The sequence below is a fragment of the Erithacus rubecula genome (genome assembly GCF_903797595.1).
Source record: "Erithacus rubecula genome assembly, chromosome: 3".
Lineage (NCBI taxonomy): Eukaryota > Metazoa > Chordata > Aves > Passeriformes > Muscicapidae > Erithacus > Erithacus rubecula.
Genome location: NC_136689.1, coordinates 5,167,941 through 5,191,774, shown reverse-complemented (window position 1 = coordinate 5,191,774; position 23,834 = coordinate 5,167,941). Strand labels below are relative to the sequence as shown.

The 23,834-nt window shown below is 44.6% G+C and overlaps 1 protein-coding gene and 1 long non-coding RNA gene across 4 annotated transcripts in view; one reads left to right on the top strand and one right to left on the bottom strand.

The window, feature by feature from the left end:
* Positions 1-23,834, top strand: part of ACVR2B (activin A receptor type 2B) — a 96,646-nt gene that overhangs the window by 49,330 nt on the left and 23,482 nt on the right. The gene's annotated exons all lie outside the window — the stretch shown is intronic.
* On the bottom strand, positions 2,201-6,013 carry LOC306800638. Of its 2 annotated transcripts, XR_013773887.1 has the most exons (3): positions 5,728-6,013; positions 4,973-5,105; positions 2,201-2,507 (listed from the first exon to the last, which is right to left on the bottom strand). It is a non-coding gene; the product is annotated as an uncharacterized lncRNA (long non-coding RNA). The 2 variants fall into 2 exon arrangements; XR_013773888.1 differs by lacking the exon at positions 5,728-6,013 and having other exon boundaries at positions 4,973-5,695.

Below are 23,834 nucleotides of genomic sequence, written 5' to 3'. Positions count from 1 at the left end.
CAGTGCTTAGCACACCCTGTACCAGGGGGATGACTTCCATTGAATTTATGATTGTGCAGGTATTTTATTCCTTGCAAATGTTTTATTTATTGCAATGGTTATTGATAGCTGCACTTACCAATTCTGTTGAGGCAAAACAGCCTTCTACAACTGCTTTTTTTTTTTTTTTTTTTATTTGTGTGTCTGGAATAAAAATCAATCCTGGCAAAAATTTGAATATCTGGATTCCTCTTGGCTTTCCCACCTGGTAAAATTTAATAATAGCTTGTAAATGTTTTCATCAGCTGCTCCTCTGTTCTTTAATTGAGCACAGATGAATCTTGAATGAGGAGTTTTTGTATGACTGGGTGTTTTTTTTTCATGTTTTAGCAGCAATCCATTCTGTTTAAGCAGCGAGTGCTTTTGGGAGGTAGATGAGGGACTGTTTGCAGTGTGATTATTTTCTAAAGTTTGGAATGAAACAGTCAAGGAGGAAAGAAATTGAAACTTCTGTGCTGGGGAGTTCCATGGGAAGCAGCTGGTGCCATGCAGGAATTAGAAGCAGCTGGCTTTGCTCTATAACAAATCAAGGGAGTGATTATCTCGTGATAATCTTGCCCCCTTCATCTCTTATTGCATGAGTAAACACAACTTCAGCTTGTAAACTTTGAGTTTGGCCTTCCACCTTTGCTACCAGAGATGAAAATTCAGGAGTGCTGGGATGTGCTGCCCCTCCATCAGCCCTTCCTGGCATCATTCCTGTCACCCTGGGATGTGCAAGAAGGGGATGAGCTGGGCTGGCTGTGCCAGCAGCAGTGATGGAGCACAGTGCCAGCTCATGGGTGAGCTGTTCTGACTCAGATGAGCAGGGACCACATTTCACAGCCAAAAAGCCACCTGGGGAGAAGGTGGGTGCTGCAGGGATCCAGCTGTGACATCTGGCCAGGGACTGCTGCTTTGAGCTTTAAGCAGAAGAAAAGAACCAAATAAAAGATTGAAAGGCCCCTGCTAAGAGGTGAGGGTGGTGCCAAGGAGTCAATGTCTGGAGTTCAGCAGGGTGGCACTGGGTGAGATGAGCTCAGATTAGCACAACTGCTGTTCTTAAGAGCCTTCATTACTCGGGATGGGTTTGAGAGGCAGCTGGCACGCACACCATGTGCTTCAGGGCAAGCCTCAAACCCCCTGGGCCAGCTCACCTGAGCACTGCCCAGGCTGGCACTGCCCTCCAGCACACGCTGGGCTCTGCCTTCCATCCTGCTCTTAGCCCCCCTTCAAAAGGAAGGAGAAACATCTCTACACAGAAGGCTCCTCATCCATCTCTACTTTACTCCTTGCCCTTCCCCTGCAGTGTTTCCCTGCTGGGAAGGTGAAGCCCTGGCTGGAAGGATCTGGCTGGAGGCGCCGGCGCGGCCGCTGCGCGCGCCCCAGGCGGGGACGCGGTGTCAGCTCTGTCCAAAACACATTCTGCTTCTAAATTGAGACGGGGATTCTGCACAAACACTTGGCATAGGTGAGCTGGAAAAAGGTTTTAAGGGTAAGCAGGTTATTTATACCCTGTCTTGCGTGTCCAGCCTCTGTGTTTGTGCTGCTAAGTCGTTGATGTTTATTTTGTGGAGAGAGAACTGTGCCATAAATACTTCTCTAACCAGCAGTCAGCAGCCAGAGAAGGGTGCCATAGAATGCACTTTGGAGTGAGGAATATAGTTGGGAAGAGGAGTTTAGTGGGATTTAGTCCCTTCCCAAGGACCATATCTAGGGAATGGCACCCATTTTGGATGGAGGAGTCTGGTAGGGGAGGGGAGTTTTAAACCCATCCCAAGGACCACATCCTGCACCTTACAGCAACAGTGAGCTGGGTGGTGCAGAGCCTCTGTTCTCCATCCCTAGGCAGCTTCATTTTCAATATTTCAATATTTTCAGGTGCCTTGAGCTGGGAGCAATCACAGACCCATGCATATGATAATTTCTCTGCAGCTATTGGCCCTGCTCATATGACAGTGATCTCACTGTGAAAGTACTGTGTAATATATATTTTCCTTTTTGGGCACTCAGATGAGTAAAAGGGATTTAGAGATGCATCTTGGTTTGGGGTGGAAAAAAGGATTTTGAAGCTTGTGGGATATTCACAAAAATCACTGTTGTCCCATGTTGGTAGTGCACATAATCACATTTGTCTTACAAGGTCTTTAGTGGGAAAGAGTTAAATGTCTTGTCACATGTGTTCATTGCCACAGCCTTGAGGAGATTTCTTGTCTTCAAGAAATAAACACAGCACGTGTTCAGCTAAAAATATTGCAGGAGGAATCCTTGCTTGGCCACAGCCCCGATATGGGAGAGCAGCTGTGAGTCGAGGGGATTTTGTTTGTTTTTAAACTTCATCTGTCTTCAAAGTGATGCTGCCCTGGGGTGTTAGAAGAGCCAAAGTCCCTGCTGACCTTCATTTGCATCCACTGATGGCCATGGAGTAGGACTTCTGGCAGCTGTTTGCAGCTTTGTTGGAGGAGGCTGTTGGCTTTGTTTGCAGTTACCTGCAAAAGCAGTAAACCTGGAGATTGCTGAGATGAGTTGGATGATCCTGAGCTGCAGGATGGAGCACCTTTGAGGCTGCTCCTCAGTGTGAAAATCTGCTGCTGCACAGAGGTGGAGGGTGAGGAGAAAGGTCTCAGCCTAACTTTTTACAGGAATCAGTGACACCAAAACTTCCTCTTTGAACAAGGTGCTTGGTTTGCTCTGTTAATGGGCAAAATGAATATTGACCCTGAGATCTGACTCTTCCTCTGGCTGTGTGTGCCTTTGATCAGTTCACTGCTCTTGAAAAGTTAAACTGCTCCTGTGCCTGTCTCAGTGGGCTGGGATTTCTTACATTTGGTTTACCCTTCTGCTTTGGGCCTTTTACCCCTGCAGATAATCTCAGTTTAGTACTTTTGTGGTTAAACTCCTAGCATGGGGTCATTGCTTCCTTGGCAAATGGGTGATGTGGGTGGGATGGGGGTTCCTGGCCAGCTGGGATGGATCTGGGATGGATGCTGCTGCTCATTGACACAGAAGTGCTGGAAAGCTGCACTCCAGGACTGGCATGCCCTGTGATAGCTGCTCCCACTCCCAGACAGATCATTTTAAATGATGCTTCACTTTGCTTTGTAAAAGCAACCCTCCCTCTTTTTATCTCTTTTTTCTTTATCTCTTTTTTCTTTCTTTTTTCCCTTTTTTTATTTTTTTTAATTTTTTTTTTTTTTTTTGCATTGCTGTCCAGTCATTTGCCCACCATCCCAAATCCCAATTGAGATCTGATGCTGAGGGCCAGATGAAGCAGTGAATGTATTCAGCCCGATGATTTCCACATGAGCAGGGCTCTGTGCTGGTGAAAGAAGTGAACTCATTGCAGAAACCTCCCAAGAACAAAGCTTTGGAGAAAGGATCAACCTTATTAGCACATTTAAGGAGAAAGGGGGTTTGTCACTGTATCAGTTTATGCTTCAGCACATTAGTGTTGTAAATCTCTTTGTGGAAAGATTGATTAAAAACCTGTATTTGCTTTCCTCTTTTAAAAACCCAGAAAGAAAAAAAAAAAAAAATCAAATCTCCAGCACACTAGTTTTCTGTATATTTTTAACACAAGTTTATGGGGTTTGATGGTTTGAAGCCTCCTGCAATTAAAATGATTTTTTTTTCCCAAGAAATCTTTTGGTTTCCCAAGTATTCTTCTGGCCTTTTCACTTGAAAAGGAAAGGCAAACTTTCATGAATTGAGCAGGGGCACTCATTGAATGAAGTGAGGGTCAGTGCTTCTCCAGGCTTTTCTTCCCATTGTTTGAAGAATACACTGAGGATAGTGGGAGCAGATGTGCTGCTTCTATTTGGGCTTATTTTGGCCCCAGTATGGATATATAGGAGCTGCCATTGCATTAATTCCTCCCAGGGTTGCTGTGGCTTAGTCTGTGCTCCTTTGTACATACAGAACGAGCATCTTCTGATAAAATGTTGGTGCTTTACATTGACACCATGCTGTTAGAAAAACAATTTAAAAAGTGAAAAATATCAGTGGAAGGCAAAATCAGAGGAGAATTTCTTTGTTTTGTGATTTATGTTGTGGGATAGACACCCTGCTCTTGTGACCCTGGCAGAGGTGTATCTGCCACAGCTGGGATGGGCAAAGCTGTGTTAGTGTCTGAGGTGAGCATGATTGCTGAATGTGACATCCTAATGTGGTTTCTAATAGTACCTGCCACAGGGATTTAATTCCACAGGGTAAGGAAAAAAAAAAGAAAAAGTAGAAGTTGAAGGAGATTGCTTTTAAAAAAACCTGCATGTGATCTGTCTGTATTTCACACTACACAGGAAGATTAGCCAAGCTTTGAACACTAGACTGTAAATTTTGTTTGGCCAGTGACTCATTGTAGGTATGCTATAAATGAAATGGAGAATGGACACTTATAGGCATGAGTGTTATAATGCTAACAAAAGAAAAAGCTCTGTTGTTTGTTAGGGTAAAAGGGTGAACAGTCTGGCTTTGGAACAGAGATGTTGCAGTAATTAAAGGCATCCAGAAGCCTGGCAGATCTTTTGCTTTTGGGGGGAAATCCTTCAAACAGAGGCTTGATTCTGCCTGCATAAACTGATATGAAAATCTCTGCCTGTAGTTATAGAGGTGTCACCCTCAGCTGAGCTCTGACCCTATAATGGAAGTACTGTTGTATTACTGTATATTATAGCTGGAATCCTGCTTTCAAGGGAGGTGTTTTCTCATAGGCAGACATGATTGCAATCACTGCTTCAAGGACAGTATCTCTTTCATGAGGACCATATCTCTTTCACCTTCTGAATCTCTCATCCTCTTGAAACAGAACAATTGTTCAGTGGGAAATGCAAGGCACGCACTCATCCCTCCAGTAACAAAGGAGGTGCTTTGTTTTGGTTGAGGAAAAATACATATAATACACAAAATACATGTAATTGCTCACCTATGCATCTCCCTTTCTGTCCCATTATCTTACCTTGCTCACACAGGAGTGTGAGGTGTGGTTTACCAGGAGAGAGGGCAGAGGTGGGCTCAGGTCTGTGCCACACCAGGAAATCCCTCTTGCATGAGCAGTGGCTCCCAAGAGACAGATCATGGTCTGCTTGTTCCTGTGTAACAGCCAAGGAATGATCTTCACCCCACTAAGTGCCCATGTGGAAAATCTGTGACATGTGTGCCTCTTCCCTAGAAGGGGATGGCTGGAAAGAAATCCTGGTCTGCTCTGCTGGAATTGCCTTTGCTGCAGCCCCTGCTAGCACTCAGCCTCATCACGAGGAAATTACTGCTTTGCACCTGATGCATTATCAAAAAATACCCACTTGCAATGAGGCTGGATTAACCATGACATTTTACAAGGCCAGCTGGGAGGAATGCTTTGTGATTAAGTGAAGCTTGTTTCTAATGAGCCCTGAGCTTTACTTTTCAAAATATCTCATTTTTGGAGGGCATGATGTGTATTTCTCACTTTGTTTCCAACAAGCACATTTTGAAAACAAGACTAAACTGCAACCAGTCAAACCTACTGCATTGGCCTGGTGAAACAGGGCTGGAAAGATGCTATCTTCAGCAGGATTTATGATCTATCTGTGTGCTTGGAATTTGATGTAGGATACTCAGCCATAGGCTGACCATTCAGGGAAGAGCTGGGATGACAAAAGGAATTGCCCAGCAGAAATTTAGTGTGATGGGCTTGAGATTTTGCAGGGAGAGAGGAACTTGATCTTCTGATACCCACAACCTGTCTTTTTTGCGCTGGGTGCTTAAAATCCATTCCAAGATAAGAGGCTACCTAAGCCTTTAAGATTGCTTAGCAGCCAGTAGAGCTGGAAACAGCATGGCTGGATGAGGAGCAAAGTGATACTGGATAAATAAATTCCAAATGGGGAATGCCCATCCAAAGAGATGCCCCTGTTGTGGCAGAGGTTGTTGCTACCAACAGAAAGCTCTGCTGAAGGAATGTGGGACCAAGAGACCTAATGCATCATGGAGCTTGAGTTGAAAACCATCTGCTTGAGTTCTCCTGCTAGTCCACATGAGAAGATAGTGTGAGAAGTTGTGTCCTTCCTCTCTAAGTGGAAGATGGAAATAAGAATCAGGAGATTTCTATCTTTCATCCCGTGATAATGAAGAAATCTTCCATCCTAGGATAGCAAAGTGAGGTAATACAGCATTGAAGAAAATACCTGTAATGCACATTTGGCTGATGGAGATGATTCCTCTGAAACAAAAAAAAAAAAAAGGTCATTCCTTAATCTCTTACTGAGGATGCCTTGAGTTTGGGATTCCTGTTGTGCCCCAGAAAACACGAAGATTCATTGGATTTCCCTGCGTGCTAAAAAGCACGAGAAAGAGTTGATGGCTTTCCAACACTGCTGCAGTGAGCTCTGTTCTTCTCTGTTCTTGCCACCCCTCAGGCTGGTTTGCAAGGAGGGATTTCCCAAAAGCACATGATGTTGACTCAGCCCTGCTTCTAGAATCCAAAGGAAATATCTGCTGAGGCACTTGGAAACCCCTCCTGGAGTTACCCAGCTCAGTGGGGACTTCCACATGTGCTTTGATCTTTAGGTCTGCAGCTTTCTGCAACAAAGATTTTGTGGAGAGCAGATAGTCAGCATTCCTGAAGAACTTTTAATTTCTGTTCTGCAGCAGCTCTCAGCATGTTTTGCCTTCATGGTGATCACTCTTAGAAGTGAAGACCCAGATCCAGCACAGGGAGACACAGAGGGAGGGCATCCCCAGAGCTGCATTTCCAGTACAGATAAAGTCAAGGCAGTGGCTTTCTGATTTGCAAACCCTCCTTGATGATGAGCAACATGATGCTCTGCAGAAAAGGACAGGGCAGGACTATGGGAATTTGGATGCAAGCAGCAAATCTTGGTGCTAAAACAAAAAAAGCAGTGGAGAAGCTGTTCCTGTTCTGAGTGCTGTGCCCTTTGAGTTCTTGAGTGACTTTGAGCCTCTAGGATGATGAGTTGCCAGTGAAATCACAGTGAAATCACATCCACGTGAGGCTTTCCTCCAGTGACACAAACCTGCCACGTGCTGCTGCCAGCAGCTCGGATGCTGCATTGGGCAGAGCTCTTTGGACCTGTTGTAATGCTCTGGCTCAGCACACCCTGTATTTGCCCACCTGGTTTAAAGTGTTACTAGTTCCTGAATGGAGAAACTATCTGCAGGAACTCAGCAGCTTCCCTGCTTTTCAGCACTGCAGCTTTTAGGAAGTGGCTGCTGCAGCTGTGGTCAGATGAGCTGCTGAAATTAAAACAAGATATGGATTTAATGTGAAATACCTGCTCCCAAATGGCTGCATCCATCTAGGTATTCCTAATCTGGAGTGGAGATTAAAATTTAATCTGTTTTGTTTCACTGCAATATATCCACGAGGCTAAATTGAAACAAAGCAGTGTTATTGCAGGATAAACACATTTGCCTGTGAGCATTGAGAAGGAGCCTGTTTAGCTCCACACAAGCCACAAACCCATTGCAGGCAGCACTGCAAGAGGGAGCCCATGATGTGGAAAATCCCTTGCAGATATGTCAGTCATACCTGAGGATCAGCCAGGAGGGAGGGATAACAAACAGCACTTCTGCTTCCCAGTGAAAAGCAAGCAGTGTAAAAACACTTGGTTAAATCTGGAAATAAGATGCTGAGACTTATTGGGGAATTGCAATGAGGGGAACAAGTGGTTTTAATGTTGGAGAATAAGAAGTAAAAACAGTTGAAAAAAATAGAAATGGGAGCTGGTGCTCCTGATCTTGATCAGTGTTTTAAAAGCAGTGAGATTAATCAGAGTTCCTTGCAAAGCAGCATTTTCTGGGGTGCTGGCAGCAGGCCTGCTCTGAGTTAGCCAGCTCTGTCACAGGCAGCTCTGCAGGACTTGTGTGCACTGAGGGTCTGTGAGGAGATGAGGAATTTTTCAAAGCAGTTCTGGGAACTCATTAGGCTAAAAAACCCACATAAATCTCAGGTGGGTGTGAGTTATCACTGTACTTTCCCCTTCTAATGTGCCTAAGCCAGGCTGCCTCACCCTCCATCACCCCCTTGTCTGCACATCCCAAATCAGAAATGCCCCTCCCTGACCCTTGGGACAGGTTCTGGGGTAGGGAGGGAGTTCCCAGCTCACAGGGGTTGAGGGGTGTCCAGGATGTGCCTTCACAGCAGCAGAGCTTTGCACACCAGGCTGCCTCCTCATCCTCCCTGCCTTGGCAGCTGGCATTGTGCTGGTGACCCCAGGCAGGCTGCTTGTCCCCAGTGTCCTTGCACTCAGCTGTTGTTGGTGGCAGGACAGAGGGATTCCTGGGCAGGATGGAGAGATTCTTGGATCCTCTGTTTGGAAGCAGTGCAGGATGCCACATTTTATCCTTGATAGAGTTAAATAATGGTGGGTTTTTTCTTCTTCTTTTTTTGTTTGTTTGTTTGTTTTCTCCTTTTATTTTCTTTCTTCCCTCCTCTTTTCATGGGGGGCTGCAATGCTTCTTTGGGTATTTGTATACCCAACCCTAGCTGTTAGTGTTGGTCCTTATTTCACCATAGAGCAGCTCCTTCCTTTGATGTTGCCTTCACCTTTATTCTGTGACGAAATGAGCACATCTTCACCCTGATATTACCTTTAGGGCTGTGAGTTAACTGAGTTAAGAGCTCTGGTGTTTTTCTCTTGGTCATTTAGAGGTGCTCAAAGCCCTGGTGCCAAACAGCTGATCTGAGTCCCAGCTGCCCAGGGTCAAGGACACGTATTTGGTGAAACATCCCTCTGCTTTTTGGGTTTTTGTATAAATGGCGTTTTGCAAAGTGGAAGAAGCTCTCAAAACTGATTTCCCTGTTTCTTTGCTAAAGAAATCAAAAATTCATTGTTTCAAAGGAGTGAAGAGGTGCAGGGCTGCAGCTGAAAGTGCAAAGCAGTAAAATGCTGTGGGATCCTGGGCTGTGGAGACTCATCACCCCCTGTAGCATCTTCTTGCCATAGGGGATGCTTGATTTTATATCACTTAAACCCAGCAAGTTGTTTGGGATGAAGGTGGTGTCACTCCAGGCAGATTCCCTGTATGTGATAATGTGCTGTTTTACCTAGAAATTGTAGAAATGGGATGCTTTTCATCCAGCCCCAACATCATCTGTGCTAAAGATGATGACTGATGTGATTTTTCCCCTGAAATTCAGGGAAATCTCAGCAGAAGGGTGGAGCAGAGCAGGAAGCAGCAGCAAACACCATCTGTCCTTCATGGGGAAAGACCCTCCTCCTTCCCAATTAGAAAACTGACAATTATGAAATTATTCATTTGTATTCACAGCTGGTCAGAATACCCTTACCTGTCTAAGGACTTTCCTTGTGTGTTTGCTGGGAGTTTTTACAGGATGAGGGGACTCAATTTTTTCTAATTCACATCCTGGAAGTACTCAAGGGCAGGCTGCACTGGACTCTGAGCAACCTTGTCTAGTGAAAGATGTCTCTGCCCATGGCAGGGGATTGGAATGAAAACATTTTTAAGGTCCCTTCCAGCCCAAACCATTCCATGATTTAAGAAAATTGCATCCTTGCTGGGAGCAATGCTGTAATAACTTGCTGATGGGGAAGTGATCCAGGCACTTTGGCTTTCTCTCAATTAAACCTTACAGCAGCTTTACCTGCTGGAATCAGGAGGATTTAAAATGACAATGGAGACATTCAAATGAAGGTAGCACACAGAGTCTGATGGTGAATGGAAAATGGCTGTGAAACATTAGGGATGGCAGACTAAATCTCAGACAGTCAGAAGGCAAATGAAGAGTAAAGACAAAGAGTTCCTTAAAGGTGTTTGCTACAAAAAGAAAAAAAAATTAAAATGAAAATATTGTGGAAGCAGGTTGGTACTGATGCACACCTGAAAGATTTGGTAATTCAAAGAAAGAATATGCTAAAAAAAAGAAATTAAAATTCCATGTATTGTTTGAAAGGCAAGAGACTGCTGCCTTAGAAGTGCCATTGGCATGTGTGGCATGTTCTGAAATTGCTTGGGAGAGTATATTGGATTGGGGTGGGGAAGGGAGGGAGAGACTAATTATATATAATCTTAAAATGAATTAGGTGATATAAATGTAATGAAAGCAAATCCTGTTCCTGGAGAGACTTTTCAGTTTGCATTTTGATATCCTAGGGCAATGGCATGTTGCTCTCTGACAGACAACCATTTGATTTGGAAATATGTGAATAATTGGGAAGTGAAACCTCTTTGAATTTGTTCCTTTCCCCTCCAGCGTTTGAAGGACTAATTATAGTCAGAGATGCAGAATGCCCTGTGCGGGCATGGATGCAGCCAAGTTTCTACTTTGCTGGTTGCATGAGTCACTGTGCTGCATCCTGTGCTCTTTGATATGTGTCCTTGCTTGGGAAATTATATATTTATTTTACAGATGGAGAGGTAAGTGTGCTGTGCTCCACGCCAGTGAGCCCTTGCTGGAGACACCTGTGCCAAAAGGATGCTCAGCAGCCCCAGGTGGAGGCTGGGAAGGGGCTGGGACCTGTGGGTGGTTGGGTAGGAGTAAACACCCCTGTGAAGAGCTGGAAGATTCAGCAGCTTGGCAAGGCTTGTGCTGCTGGCTCCACTCAGAGGCAGCACCCTATTTTAAGCTGATTTTAAAATGGGGCTGAGGATCCTCCTGTCTGCAGTTCTCTGCTTACCAGCAGCCAGATGCTGACCCTGTTCCGGGCAGGAGGGACCATCTCCCTGCTGCTGGTCCCCTGGATGGCACAAACTAAATTGATGTGCCCAACCTGAGCTCTCAGGAGAAGAGAGGGTTAATCAGCCTCATGGCTGGTCTGAGGCACTTGGTCTCATTTATCATCTCTGCCTGTGCTCAGCCCCAGGATGGTGGGTGTGCCAGGGGAATTAGGGCCAGCGTTGGGGCGGGAGACACCGAAAGCGTGAATAAAAATACTCCTCAGTCTGGAAAAAAAAGCAGAATTTCGCTCTCTGGAAGAGCTCACAGATCCTAAATAATAATACTGTACAAAAGTATGAATGTCTTAAAAATACATGAAGTCATCTCCCACTGAAGGTGATATGCATGATGGGAGCAAAGCTGCTGCTGGGTTGGGCTGTGTGAGGGAAGAGAGGGAAGCACTTACAGCAAGGTGATGGGTAAAAAGCTCCCAGCCTGTGTGTGAGATCTGTAGTTCCCAAGCTGTGCTCAGCAGACCTGTTATAGCATCTTCTTTTAGGCTCTTGTTGTTTAGGTAACATGGAAAGTTTGGGATCTTCTGACATGGATGAGTCAAATATCCCTGGCGGCTCGTTCCTGACTCGATGTATAACCTTGAGCTTGGAGCTGTGCCTCCTCCTCCAGCTCTCCCCACCTGTGATAACTGGGATGGTGACATTTGCTGCTTTTTGTAAAGCAGTGCTGGCATGGAGATGTGCAGAGTGAAGCAGGGTAGGATGCAGGACGCTCACTGTTCTGGCCGAGAGCCGACGCGTGAGGTTGCTCAAAATGCAGCACATCCTTTGTCTCACCATCTTTAGGCAATATGGTGTTTGGGAAGAATCTTAACACAGTGAGGACCAGATGTATGTAAAGCCCTTGGGGCCATATTGAAATGCAAATGGAAATGAAATAGTGCATTACTTCCAAGAGTGGTCTAAAGATGAAAATGCCGTGTCGGGAGATTGTGCATCGAAAGCGGATAGCTGGGTGTGAGCCCTGACAATGCTTTATCCTGTTGGGAAACCTGCATACAATGCAGTGTTGTATTTGGGGTTTTGAGGTCATTGTTACACAGATTATTTAAGCCTGGATGCATTTTTAGCTGGACTTTGTCTAAAGAATAAACATAGCAGGGCTGTTTCCCAGTCATCAGCTAAATGGCCAGATCAAGGGCTCGAGTCAGCGATTCTTGCAAAACATTACTGACTGTCTTCAAAAATATTTCCTAACACTTCTTGCTTTTGAAAATGTAATCATGCATAAAGTGATGTATGTTAGTTTTGCTTTGCAAATGATTCTGGTGCCTGGATGCTGTGTGTGTGTTGGCTCTGCTTCTCACTTGCTTGTATGGTGCTCTGCTTCCTACATTCATCCATGTATGCCTGAAACACAACCCAAAGAGGGGACTTGTTCTCTTCCAGGAATAAAAGAGCTCCATTACCTCCTTCTGCAAAACCAGGATTTATATTTTTGCTGCTTTAGGGATGTGTGGCTTGTGTGAGCAAAACCAACCTGCATATCCCATTAAAACAGCTGCTGCAAACAAAGTGCTCCAGCTCTTTGGCTGGTAGGTGTGCCTTGGACTTTGATTCAATCTGTAGAGCTACTTTTCAGTAGAAACACTGATATTCTTCATATTTCATGGTGAGACAGCTAGTCCCCATTAGTTGTCCCATCTAGAAATTGTACTTTGTATAGCAATGAAGACAGAATATTAATTTCTCACTATGCTGAGATGAAAGGGAGTTGTGAGATGCCAGCTTGGACCAAGCACTGTGGTGACTTCTACTTTCCACTTAGATTTTTCCAAACTGTATATTAACTTGTGGATACTTAATCTGAGATGTTTTAAACAGTTTTTGTTCTCTCAAAAATGAGGCACCTTTTTAAGATAGGTTAGGCTGGCTATCCTGCATGAAAATATTTGCTCCTTTTGAAACTCTTGGCCCTTCCAGAATACAGCCAGGCAGGAACTTGGCTTCCTCTGCCTCAGTGTAAAGATCACTTATGATGTGTTGTTAATGAATAATTACTGCTGCATGCTACCCTCTTTAGATGGCAGGGGCATCCTTGCTACATTAAACATTAAAAACTTGTTAAGATGGAAGATACCAGCAAAGAGATAAAAAGCCTGAGCAAAATCTCTGTCTATTGGGAAATGGCTGCAAGGGTAGAAGGGAAGGACTCTGGTAGGAAGAGGGCTTTGTGTTCTTCTCTCAGCAGCTGTCAGCTCCAAATGGTACTTCTGGGCTCAGGGCAGTTGTTCAGAGGGATTGGGTTCCTCAAATCCCAACATGAAAAGAAATGCAGGCTGCCTGGATGGGTGGGGATAGAAATCAAGAGGAAAGCTGCAGTCAGTGACATACTGCATTTGGTTGGTCAGTAGCTGCTTGGGTCATTCAACATTTAAATTGTTTCTAAATTATGTTTTTAGGCTGACAACATTTAGTACAGGAGCTGGACAATGGCCAGCAGAACAAGAAAGTGCATGTGGTTCTTCTTAAAACATTAAGAGGAATCTTCTGAGAAGGGGTTCCCCATATCACCTGCCCTTTGGGTGAGGAACTGGCTTCTCCAGGTGTGCTTTCAGCCAGATGTGATTGGTTCACCCTTCATCACTTGTTTACCACTTGCTTCATCCTTCATCACTTGTTTCACTCTCCAGCATTTGCCCCACTCTTGCAAAGCAGGGGCCATTGGAGAGCTGGAGGAGGCTGATTAGCAGTTTTATTCTCCAGTTTTCATTCAGCACAAGGAAGAGTGCATCTCACCAAAGCTCCCAGGATATAGTTAGAACAGTAGGTTATGTTTACCAGGGCTTATTGCATTAAAGAAAGTGAATCCTGTACTAAAGTATTTATATTGAAAAGCTTGAACTGTAGCATGACACCCATGGAAAATACAAACAAGCAGCTTGGTCTGAGACTTTCCTATGGTCCTTTCTTTGTTCTCAAAGATATAAAGGTGGAGGGGTTCCCCTCTGTGCTTCTGCCTTGCCTGGGACAGGTGTGTTCACCTTGTTGGTGTGGAAGCAGATGGTCCTGCACCCTCCAAAAAGTTATCAAAAGTTTTGTTTGCTCTTCTCAGATGGCTGCAACGCCTTACCAAAGTTCAGGGAAATTGGCTGGAGAGCACTGGGATCCATGTGCTCAAACCTACTGGGGAGATTAGTGGTTTTATTGCTCAACTGGCTGCTGTTACTGTGAAGCTTTTCGCATTCCCTTGGAACATTTTATGTTCTTTAGTGAAAAATGGAATTTACTGGTGGCATGTCTTCTGTTTCTGTTCCTGCTGATTAGCAGGAGTGTACAGTAACGTTACATAAAGTACCTTTTTATTAGAGAGGTGGGAGTAGCTTGCATGTTTGTGTCCCCAGGCAAAATTGAGCAAGGAGAGGCAGTAAAAAGATGTGTTCAGGGCTGTAGTTTGCTCATCTCTCCATAGCTGCCAGTCCTCTGTGTCTACGTTCCTGCAGGCAACTCTCCCATCCTCCAACTCAAGCACATGGACCAAAAGAAGTGATTATTGCATCTTGCTGATGAAGCTCTGGAGCCAAAAGAGAAGTTTGACTGCAGCCTAAAATGATCATGTTACGGGTTATTTAGGAGTTTTGGAAGGATTTGGGTTGGAAAGGACCTTTAAAGATCCTTTTTTTTCCAACCCCCCTGTCATGGGCAGGGACACCTTCCAATGACCAGGTTGTTCCACACCCCATCCAAACTGGTCTTGAACACCTTCAGGGATGGGGCATCCACATTTTCTCTGGGCAACCTGTTGCAGTGCCTCACCACCCACACAGGAAATAATTTCTCTATGATTTATACTCAACATCTTTCATTTAAAAACCATTTCTCCTTGTCCTATAACTACAGGCCTCAGTAAGAAGTTTTCTTCACCTTTCTTGTAAACTTCCTTTGTACTTTGGTAGGCTGCAGTAAGATCTCCCTGGAGCCTTCTCTTGTCTTGGATTCTTATTGTATTTCCAGTGATAAATCCCTCTAAATATTCATGGTCTCTCTGCCTTGCCCCAGGCAGGGGCACCCCCATCTCCTTATTCACATACATCAGCATCTAAATATGTGGAAGCAGCATCAGGGGTGGTGTTAGTGGAGATCCCACCTACCTGAGGTCAGAAAATTGGGAATACTGTGCTGAATCTTAGAATGTTACTTTGTGCTCTTTTATAAAATATTGGAGCCCTGGGAACTAAATGGCATCCAAATAGAAAGTTGAACTGGAAGGGAAGGAGCTGTTGAGCTCAGGTAGTCCAGAAAGCTTGGGCGTGGATGGAGGGTAAGTTCTTCTTTCACTTCATGTACACACTGTGGTCCAAAGTGTTTTAGTCTTCCTATGGTGGGAGAAAACCAGGAAGGAAAAGATCTGTCCCAGAGCATGCTGTTATTTTATTGCTATTTAGTTTATTCCCACCTGTGAAGCAGGAAAGATTTAAATTTCCTGAGACAATTTGCTCAAAACCATTTTTATTTCAAAGTGGGATCTGGATGCTGGTTAATGCATGTCATCAAAATGAAAGCTAATATGTGACTTTATTTCCCCCCATGCCCCTTTACATAGAATCTCTTCAGCATCTCTTTTATAACTTGTCTTTAGAGAATCACCACAGCTATCCAGACCTTTCTTCCGTGCCTTTCATTACTGTAACAGAAACAATCACTGGAAATTGCATGAGGGTATTGGGTTGTGCTACATTCCTTCCTCAGGTTGTCTGACAGCAGCTTTTTTCAGTAGACCCAAAGGAGAAAGGTACATTTCTGTAAACATGAGACGAGTCCTAAATGTGCTATAGCCACCTGGGAGAAAATTCCATTGTAAAAGAGGCTCTTAAAATTGCTCATGTGGGATTTGTCATTAAGAGCATAAAGACTGGAGAAGTGGACTTCTGATTTGGCTGGCATCTTGCTTCTCATCCTTGAAGAATTTTAGGAATGTCTTTACTTCCTTTTGGGGGGGCTTAAGGCTAGTTTGTGATTGCAAGGACCAGAAACTTGCTTTTTTCCTGCCTTCCTTCTCTTTCAGGCTAGGTTCTGCTGGCTTGTTAACTCTTGAAATACCAGTGTACATAGGGGAGAGAGCTTTTTAAAAATCAGTGGTTTCTTCTGCAAACCTTGAATGGTTTGAAGGTGTAGAGTGTCATGCAAAAGGTGTTCCTTGCACCAAGTATTTTCACATGTACTGCTGTGGGCTGGGTGGAGGAATCTCTGTTTGGGATGTGGTATTGGATGCTTTTCCTTCAGTAAGACTGGCTATAAACTGTGCTTGTGATTTTTTGTGCACTGCACTTCCATCATGTTCTTACCCTTTGACACAGTGTGTCAGACCATCAGGGACTGCTCATGTGCTGGGGGGAATGCAGGTCAGACTGGCAGCTAAAATGTGCATGTTTTATTCTCTAGAACATGAAAAAATGTGGGGATTTTGTCACAGTGTATTTTGTATAGCACATGAATGGTCTTTGACCAAAAGAGCTTGGTTCCCCATCAACCCAGTGCAAGGAGCTGGGCAAGCATCCACTGCATGGTCCTGCATTATTTCTTGTCACTGAAGCCCTTGGTTCCTCTGAAGGAGAAGTTTGGTTTTCTCAGCTCAATGAAGAAGAGATCCCAGTTGGCACCTGCCCACAACCATCCATCATCATGCTGGAACTGAGGCTTGAGCTTAGACATCTGTAAGATTTTCTCTCTGTCAGTGCCTCCCCTTCAAGTGGCTGGCAAGGAGAAGCTGTGATATAGCAGAAAGGTAATCTTAGAAACCTGATTTCTAGGTAGAGATAATGTTCTTCTACTGAGAGCATTTTCAAATTAATTCTTCCTTGAGTTTCCCACTTGCTCATGTAATCTGCTGATTAAGTGACTCATCTCTGTGGTGTATTTGAATTCTGGTCAGTGATGGAGTCAAAACAGTGATTTTTTGAACTGGTTCCATAGTTTAGAGTGGTTGTGGTTTTTTACTGCTTTTCTTCCTCCATCCTGCTGAGAAAACTGCTCAACTACAAGCTTTGATTATTTAAGTAGAAGAGGGTGACAGGAACACAAACAAGCATCATTTAGTTCTTGGGGACACGTTTTCCTGATGCTTGACCTTTTGGACTTCCCACATCTTCTTGTCCATTTACATGCATTACAGTTTTTCCAATTACCAGTGAATTAAATTTGGAATTGTGGTATTTGGAAATGTCAAGCAGAATCAATAGAAAAGCACTTGGGGCCCAATCTTAGTAGACTCAGCACATTTTAAAGCATATTTGAAATGTCCCTGCTGGTAAATCTCAGAGGACCCTGTGTAGATTATGAATTGAGGTGCTGCTGTTCTGGTGCCAAAGCTCTCTCTGGCTTGCCAGGTGTGCTGTGCTGTGTTGGACACACATCACTCTCTCCCTGGAGAAGACCTTAAAAATCAGGAGCTCTGAAAAGCATTTCTGCTGGAGGCAGTGCCACAGGATGATGGGGATAGTGGGATGGAGCAGATGCACGTGAACAGGGAAAGGCACCACCACATGATTATTGCTGTTCCTTAAACCTCTGCTCTCCACAAGGAGATGCTCCCATACCCTCATTCTTCTGCCTGGAAGGCAATTCATTTCCCAGGCTTGCTTTGAAAGCTTTTCAAAACTTCTCTGTGTGTGGGGAAAATATTTAAGAACGAATGTGATTTCACTTCCTCCTCCCCTGAGCTTTGGAGACCCCACGCTGGCTCTGAGGAGAATGGGAGAGAACAAATGGTTGTGTTCTAAATGTCATTTCAGAACTTGCTGCGTGTTTTACTTAGTGATTTGTGGAATCTGGTCAAGACTTGCCCTCTGTTTGATTTTCAGGAGTGCAGTTGGAAATACCTTAATCTTGCAATTAAGCTCAAATATTTTCCCTTACAGAGGCTGCAAAGTCTGGCTGCTGAGACACCTTCTTGGTAGTTTGTGTGCAGAGTGCTCAATCCACAAGGGGCCATTTTTCATGCCAAAGAGTGGTCACTACTGTTACAATCCAAATAAATGGCCTGCTTAATGCTTTTATAAGAGCACACCTCAAATTCAAGAAAAAATAATCTTAATAACTGTATGCCTGTTTGGAAACTCATGGTCTGGGGGAGAAAACACAATTTCTCCTTCATGGAATTCCTCTGTGAAGCAAGATGGTGCAAAGGAACCCTGGAAGTGTCTCCTAATGAACTGAGGGGATGGAGCAGCATCATTTCAGAGGTGCTGCCCAGGGTGGCATCTCAGGGCTGGTCACACATGGACAGGCAGCAGCTCTGAGAGCTCTGGCAGGGAGTTTGGATGGGCAACCTGCAGCTCCTGGTGCTCTCCTCCACCCTCACTGTGACCAGGAAATGCCTTTGTGGATCTGGGACTTTGTGCTTGTCAGGGCTAGCTTGGTTCTCATTTCATTCTCATGGGTGTAGCTGAGGAGGAGTATGTATCTGTGCAAAAAAAGAAAAGAAATTAGGAATTAGGCCTTTTTTGTGTGTTATTACTAATCTGGTTTGAGCTCTGCTGTCCAAATTGCCTCGTTTGTGACCCAAAGTGCATTTAAACATGAACTGCAGAAGCACCACGGCATTAAATGCTTTTGATTGATCTCCCTGATGGTTTTATTAAAGAACTAAAACCTTTCTGGGGGAGACAGATACAGTTAGTGATGTGAAGGGAGAAATGTAATTACATTTTTGGCTTTGTCCTTAACTGAAATGATACAAAATAGGATTTTTCTAATGGATAACTAAAATGATCTCTTCTTTAAATAAAATATAGAAGTGACCCTCTGAGTTCAAGTCAAAAATGCTTTGCTTCCAAAAATTGATTAACTGCTGGCATCATTTCTGTCCTGCTGCAAACCAGGCCAGCCAGCAACCTGGCCAAAGCTCCTTGGATCACTCTGCCTGGCCAGAGGAATGATTTACTAAACCTTTTCCTGAGAGATCCTCCCCTTAGTGCCAGGAGATTGATCTCACCAGCTCTGTGTGCATGTATGGGTGTGTGGACACTCAGTATTTCACTCAGCTGAGTTTTGCTGTCATCTCAGCCCCATCTTCCCTCTGCAGGATCTGCCTGGTTCTGTTGCCTTGTGAGAATCTGGGATGTTCCAGGTGCTTGTCTGGGTCCTTCTCCTTCCCACCCTGTTTGACTTAAAATAATAGGGAAGTTATTCAGAAGAATTAAACATTACTGCATCCTTTCCCCAAGCTGGTAGCAATAACTGCTAAAACACACTCCTTACATTTTACAAAACAGGTTTTGCTGTCTGTTTGGGGGAAAATTCTAATAAAGATCTAATTCTTTGGAAGAATTTCCTTATTATCATTTACTGACTTAAACCCAAGTTAAAAAACAGATATATGGGGAGGGGGGTTGCTACACAGATGTCCGTGGAAGCTGTGAAGTGTGAGTCATGGTGTGAATATAGAAGCCCTGAGTTGTCATCCCTGGTGAGCAGGGAGGATGTATTTCTTAATATTAAAGTTCCTTTTTTAATTTTAAAAGAAAATGACTTAAAGCCTCCTGTCCTTTTGAGAGTGGTTGTCAATGGCATCATTGCAGGTTACCATGGCAATATATGCTGAGATAATAGATTAACAGCCATTGATTGACTCGAAAACTTGGAGCTCTTTTACTGTGGGATAAGCCAAATCTATTGACAGAAAACAAAATTCCAGCTAATATCTTCCCTTGGCATTACACCTTTGCTTTCTCAATGCTGCCTGAGCCCAGATTTACCTGATCTGGCTTAAGAACCAAAGCATTTTGCAACAGTAGATGCTTTTAATTAATTATTCCTGTATCCAGCTGGTTGAATGGGGCATCTCTGCCTGGAAAAACCCTGCCCACTGAGTTCCCCAAAGGTGGGGTGAAGTTTTGGCTTGAGAGGCTCTGCAGAGTCCCAGGGGTTGTTTCTGCTGTTGTTTAAAGACTTTAGTGAAAGAACAGGAGATAAAAGCAACAAGTCTCCAAATCCTCATGTGCAGTTATGTGCTTAACCACAGATGTCATCACGAGTTTGATGCTTTGCCTAAAAATGCATTTAGCCCCTATTATTTAAGTACAGCGGGAATGAAATCACCCTGCTTGGGGAATAAGTGCTGGAGCAACACTTGGAAATCTCACATTTGTTTCGTAGAGATGCAACTGGGTGGTCTCTCCAGAGCAACATTTTCCAAACATTCCCAGTTGCAAGCCTTCATCTGGATTGATTTTGAATTTCTATCACAGCTATTTGGAATTCTTTGATTTGCAGGTGATTTCTGGGCAGGTGCCTGGCAGAGGGAGAGCTGGGAGGCAGCAGCTCTCTTTCCCTGCCTTTCCCTCCCCACCAGTTCCTCTGAGAGAACTCTACAAATGGGATTGTGGTGCCCTGTTGAAGGGAGTGCCAAAGTGCAGCTGTGGGTTTGGAGCCTGGGAAGGGGCTGAAGAGGCTCATCCCAGCAGGTGCTGCACTGCAAGGTGAGCACCCAGCAGCCCCTGATTCCCCAGCTCTGCTCACCCCTGGCACAGTTTGAGGGAGAGCCCTTGAAAGCAAACCCAAACCTCAAACAAAGGGCCCGACTCCCATAATCACACGTGCAAGAATGCATCAGCAGTTGCTTAATTGCTGCATGCAATTACCCTCCAAATTAGAGGGCAATTACCCCAATTCAGTGTACAATCTCTGCCGTTTTATATTATAAAATTACATGTACAAATAGCTATATAGGGACATAACGAAGTGTTTGCAAATAACTTCAGTTGCATACACTGTTTCATATATAAAGCCCGGTGGTTTTGACAGTCAGGCAAACAGACTGTCTGGTAAATCACTCAGTGTTTATGCAGACTATTTTGACACATCCCATCTTTTCTATATACTTTCATTTTAGGTTTTCAAAAGGGGACAGGCAGAGATAAAGAGCTGAGATTTATAGCAGCCTTCAGCCTTGGGGAAGATATTCCCTATGTATCTAATTATGAGTTAGGAGCCTGGCAACTGCTAACACCTAGACCAGGAGTTGCTACACTGGATCTTGGCAATAATTTAGAAGCTGTTGGATAATGATACAGCCTCGGTGATCTGTCAGCGACTCCAAATTAGGAGAGCAGGGTTTAGTCTCAGATCAGCAGCAAGGTCCCATGTCTCAGCAGGCTGAAGTCCTTCAGTTCACAAGGATCTTTTTTTAATGAGCTCCCTCTGTGCCTTGCAACTCCCAAATAGAGGAGAGAGGTCTTCCCATGTCGCATGGTGCCTCGCCTGCTCTTCCCATCATTATGTGCCTCAGATGGGTGCTGGGGGCCTTGCTTGGCAAAAACCTAGTGATACTACAGTCATTTGGAGCAGAAAATTGACCCAGGGGAATCAGCATAATGACAGTTGCTCTGGACTGAGGTCAAAAAGTTGATTTCAACCCCAAAAGTAGGTGATGGTGGGTAGCCTTCCTCTGCCTGTGTGATGTGTGGGAGTTATTTGGGCTTGATATTTTGTGTAAAGGTATTTCTGTGATGCTTTTATTCAAGGACAAGCCACTCTGCATCGTGGCTGTTATAGATGGGTAATGCAATGGTTGGCTCTCCCAATTAAGGGGTGAACATTATGTGTATGTTAAGAGAAGTTTTATAGATGTATAGTTATGTTATTTTGGTATGTTCTCCCCATAATCCTCTTTCCCCTCCCCCTTGTATTGTTGCACTGGACAGCCTGGGCAGTTGGGGCATTTGGGGAAAGGGAAGGCTTGTTCCTAGGAGGCACAACATGGCAACACCTTCCCTCCAGTCAAGCTGTAAGAAAGAGATCTCCACCAAAGGATGGAAGCTGACTCACAAGACTTTGGGAGGAGCCAAGGGTATAAAAGGCAGAGCATCCATTTGTAGGCGAGCACGTGGCTGCTAGTCAAGACTACTCCCAGTGCTGAAATTTTTCCTTATTCAGTCCTTCTGTTGTATTTTGTTAAAGTTTAATAAACCTTTTGAAATTTTAAAAGGTGAGCGTCGTTTCTCACATCCCCGAAGCGCTGGGTGGGTGCAGTGGGATGCCAGAAACCCATCTGCTCCTGCAAAGCCTGATTCTTCCTTGGGTTTTGATTTCAAACAGGACTTCAGGCTTTATCACTTAAATGACTATTTGTGGATTGTGGTATTAAAAAGTTGATTGTTTTTGTCTGCCTGCTGACACGAGACTCTTTTCTGTGGAGCGAACTGGAGCTGAGAGTGGGATGCAGTGCTGGGGATACTCCTGCCCCATGTCCATGCTCCTGCCCCACGTCCATGTTTCTGCTTTGCAAATTTTTCTCCCAAATTTCATGTTGTGGCTGGTGGAATAGGCTTAGGCAGGAGAGGAATGGGAGCCCAATGAAAGAGACCAGGTTCCAACAGTGATCTTCAAACACTTGCTCAGGAAAGGTTTTAGATATCATTGCACCCAAGTCCCATTGATTTTCTGCCAAATGCTAAGCAGTTTCCAGGGTGTTTATTTTCCATCCCACATGAGCAGGATGTTACCAGGCAGTGCCAGCAAATGAAGGAGCTCAGGAGTTTTCCTATGTACCACGGATGCTATGAGACAGATGACAAGAGTGAGGAGAGGGAGAGCAGGACTGTGGGGACACAACACCTTTAATCTGTCCATGCTGTGGTCTGTGACTGCACTGGAAGACTTTTGTTTCAGGAAAGGCCCTTTTGGCCAAAATTAACAGTGTGACTCCTATCAGATGCTCAAGTTTGGTACAAAACTTCTCTTGAGCCAGGCTGTACTGCTGGGGCCACAGGAGAGCCCAGTCAAATCCTTGTGCTGATGCATCAGCTGTGTCCAGTGCTTCCTGCACAATCCTGGGCAACACCCTCTGATTCTTCTTGCAACTTGAAATGAGAAGCAGGACATGTTATCCATGTCTTTGTTACTTGGCAGAATCACAGGATAGTTGAGGCTGGCAGGGACCTTTAAAGGGAATCTAGTCCAACTCCCCTGCAGTCAGCAGAGACATCTTCAACTACATCAAGTTCCTCAGAGCTCTGTCCAACCTGGCCATGAATGTTTCCAGAGATGAGGCTTCTACCACGCCCCTGGGCAACTTGTCCCAGTGTTTTTTCACCCTTATTGCAAAAAATACTTCTTCCTTATATCAAATTTAATTTTTGGTTTAGTTTAAAACCATTAGCCAATGTCCAGTTCAGTATTTCTTACAGACCTGCAGCACTTGGGGATATCCATTGCCCAAGGGAGGAAGAGGAGGCAGGAAAAGCTACACAGCTCCCTGGGGATGGATGAGCAAAGCTCAGATTTCCCTGTCTCATCACACCTTTCTCCCCCAAAGGGACAAGCTCCTGTTTTGACTCCCCCTCCCTCTGTTCAGGCAGGGTTTTACCACAGTGAGTGCAGAACAGGCAGTTAGCTGCAAACTTTGGTCTCTGCGTGATCCATTACAGAGCAAGGTGTGAGTGTTTCTTGATGAGCTAAAGCAGCAGGTAAATTAATACCCAGACCTGGAGCCGTGCCCCTTCCTGCTGAGACCATCTTGGGTACAAACAGAAGGGTTTCTTGCAGTCATGAGCACCCAGCAGGGCGGGGATCCTACCAAATGGCTTTTAAAGAGATCTGAAAGCAGGTAACAAACACACAGGTTTTTAAAGTGTCTTCTTAATGCAAGCATCCTCAGGAGCTGTTATAAAGAAAGCATACATCTATTTAGTCATCTAAAACTTTATGCATGTTTTTATTCAAATCATCTAAACTTTGACAGCAGGGGGGAGAGCTGGGAAAGGCCTTTTTTCCTGGCGTGGTTGCTGTTTGCAGAGTTGGGGTTGCGTGTTTGCAAGCAGCTCTTAGTCTTCAGCTGAAACTTGTTCCAGAAAAGACAACTGCCTTGGGGGAAGGGAGCCTGGGCTCAACACAGGATTTAGCAGCCTTGGTTTGCTGGTCCCAGAGCTGATACAATTCCTGCTTCACATCTTTTCAACATTCCCTTTCCAAAGCACAGTGGAAATATCAAATCTCACCTTGGCTCTGTGCACTGGCTGTCATTTATGGTGGAGAAAACAGAGGCTGCACAATATTGCTAGAGGTTGCAGCTGGTGGTGGCTGAGCTAGAATTAGATTTTGAGGCTGCTTTCCAGTGAAATGGTTCATTAAACCTTCCTGCTTTCTGGGAGACGGGGTTGGGGAGGGAGGGGAAATTTCCCTCTTGA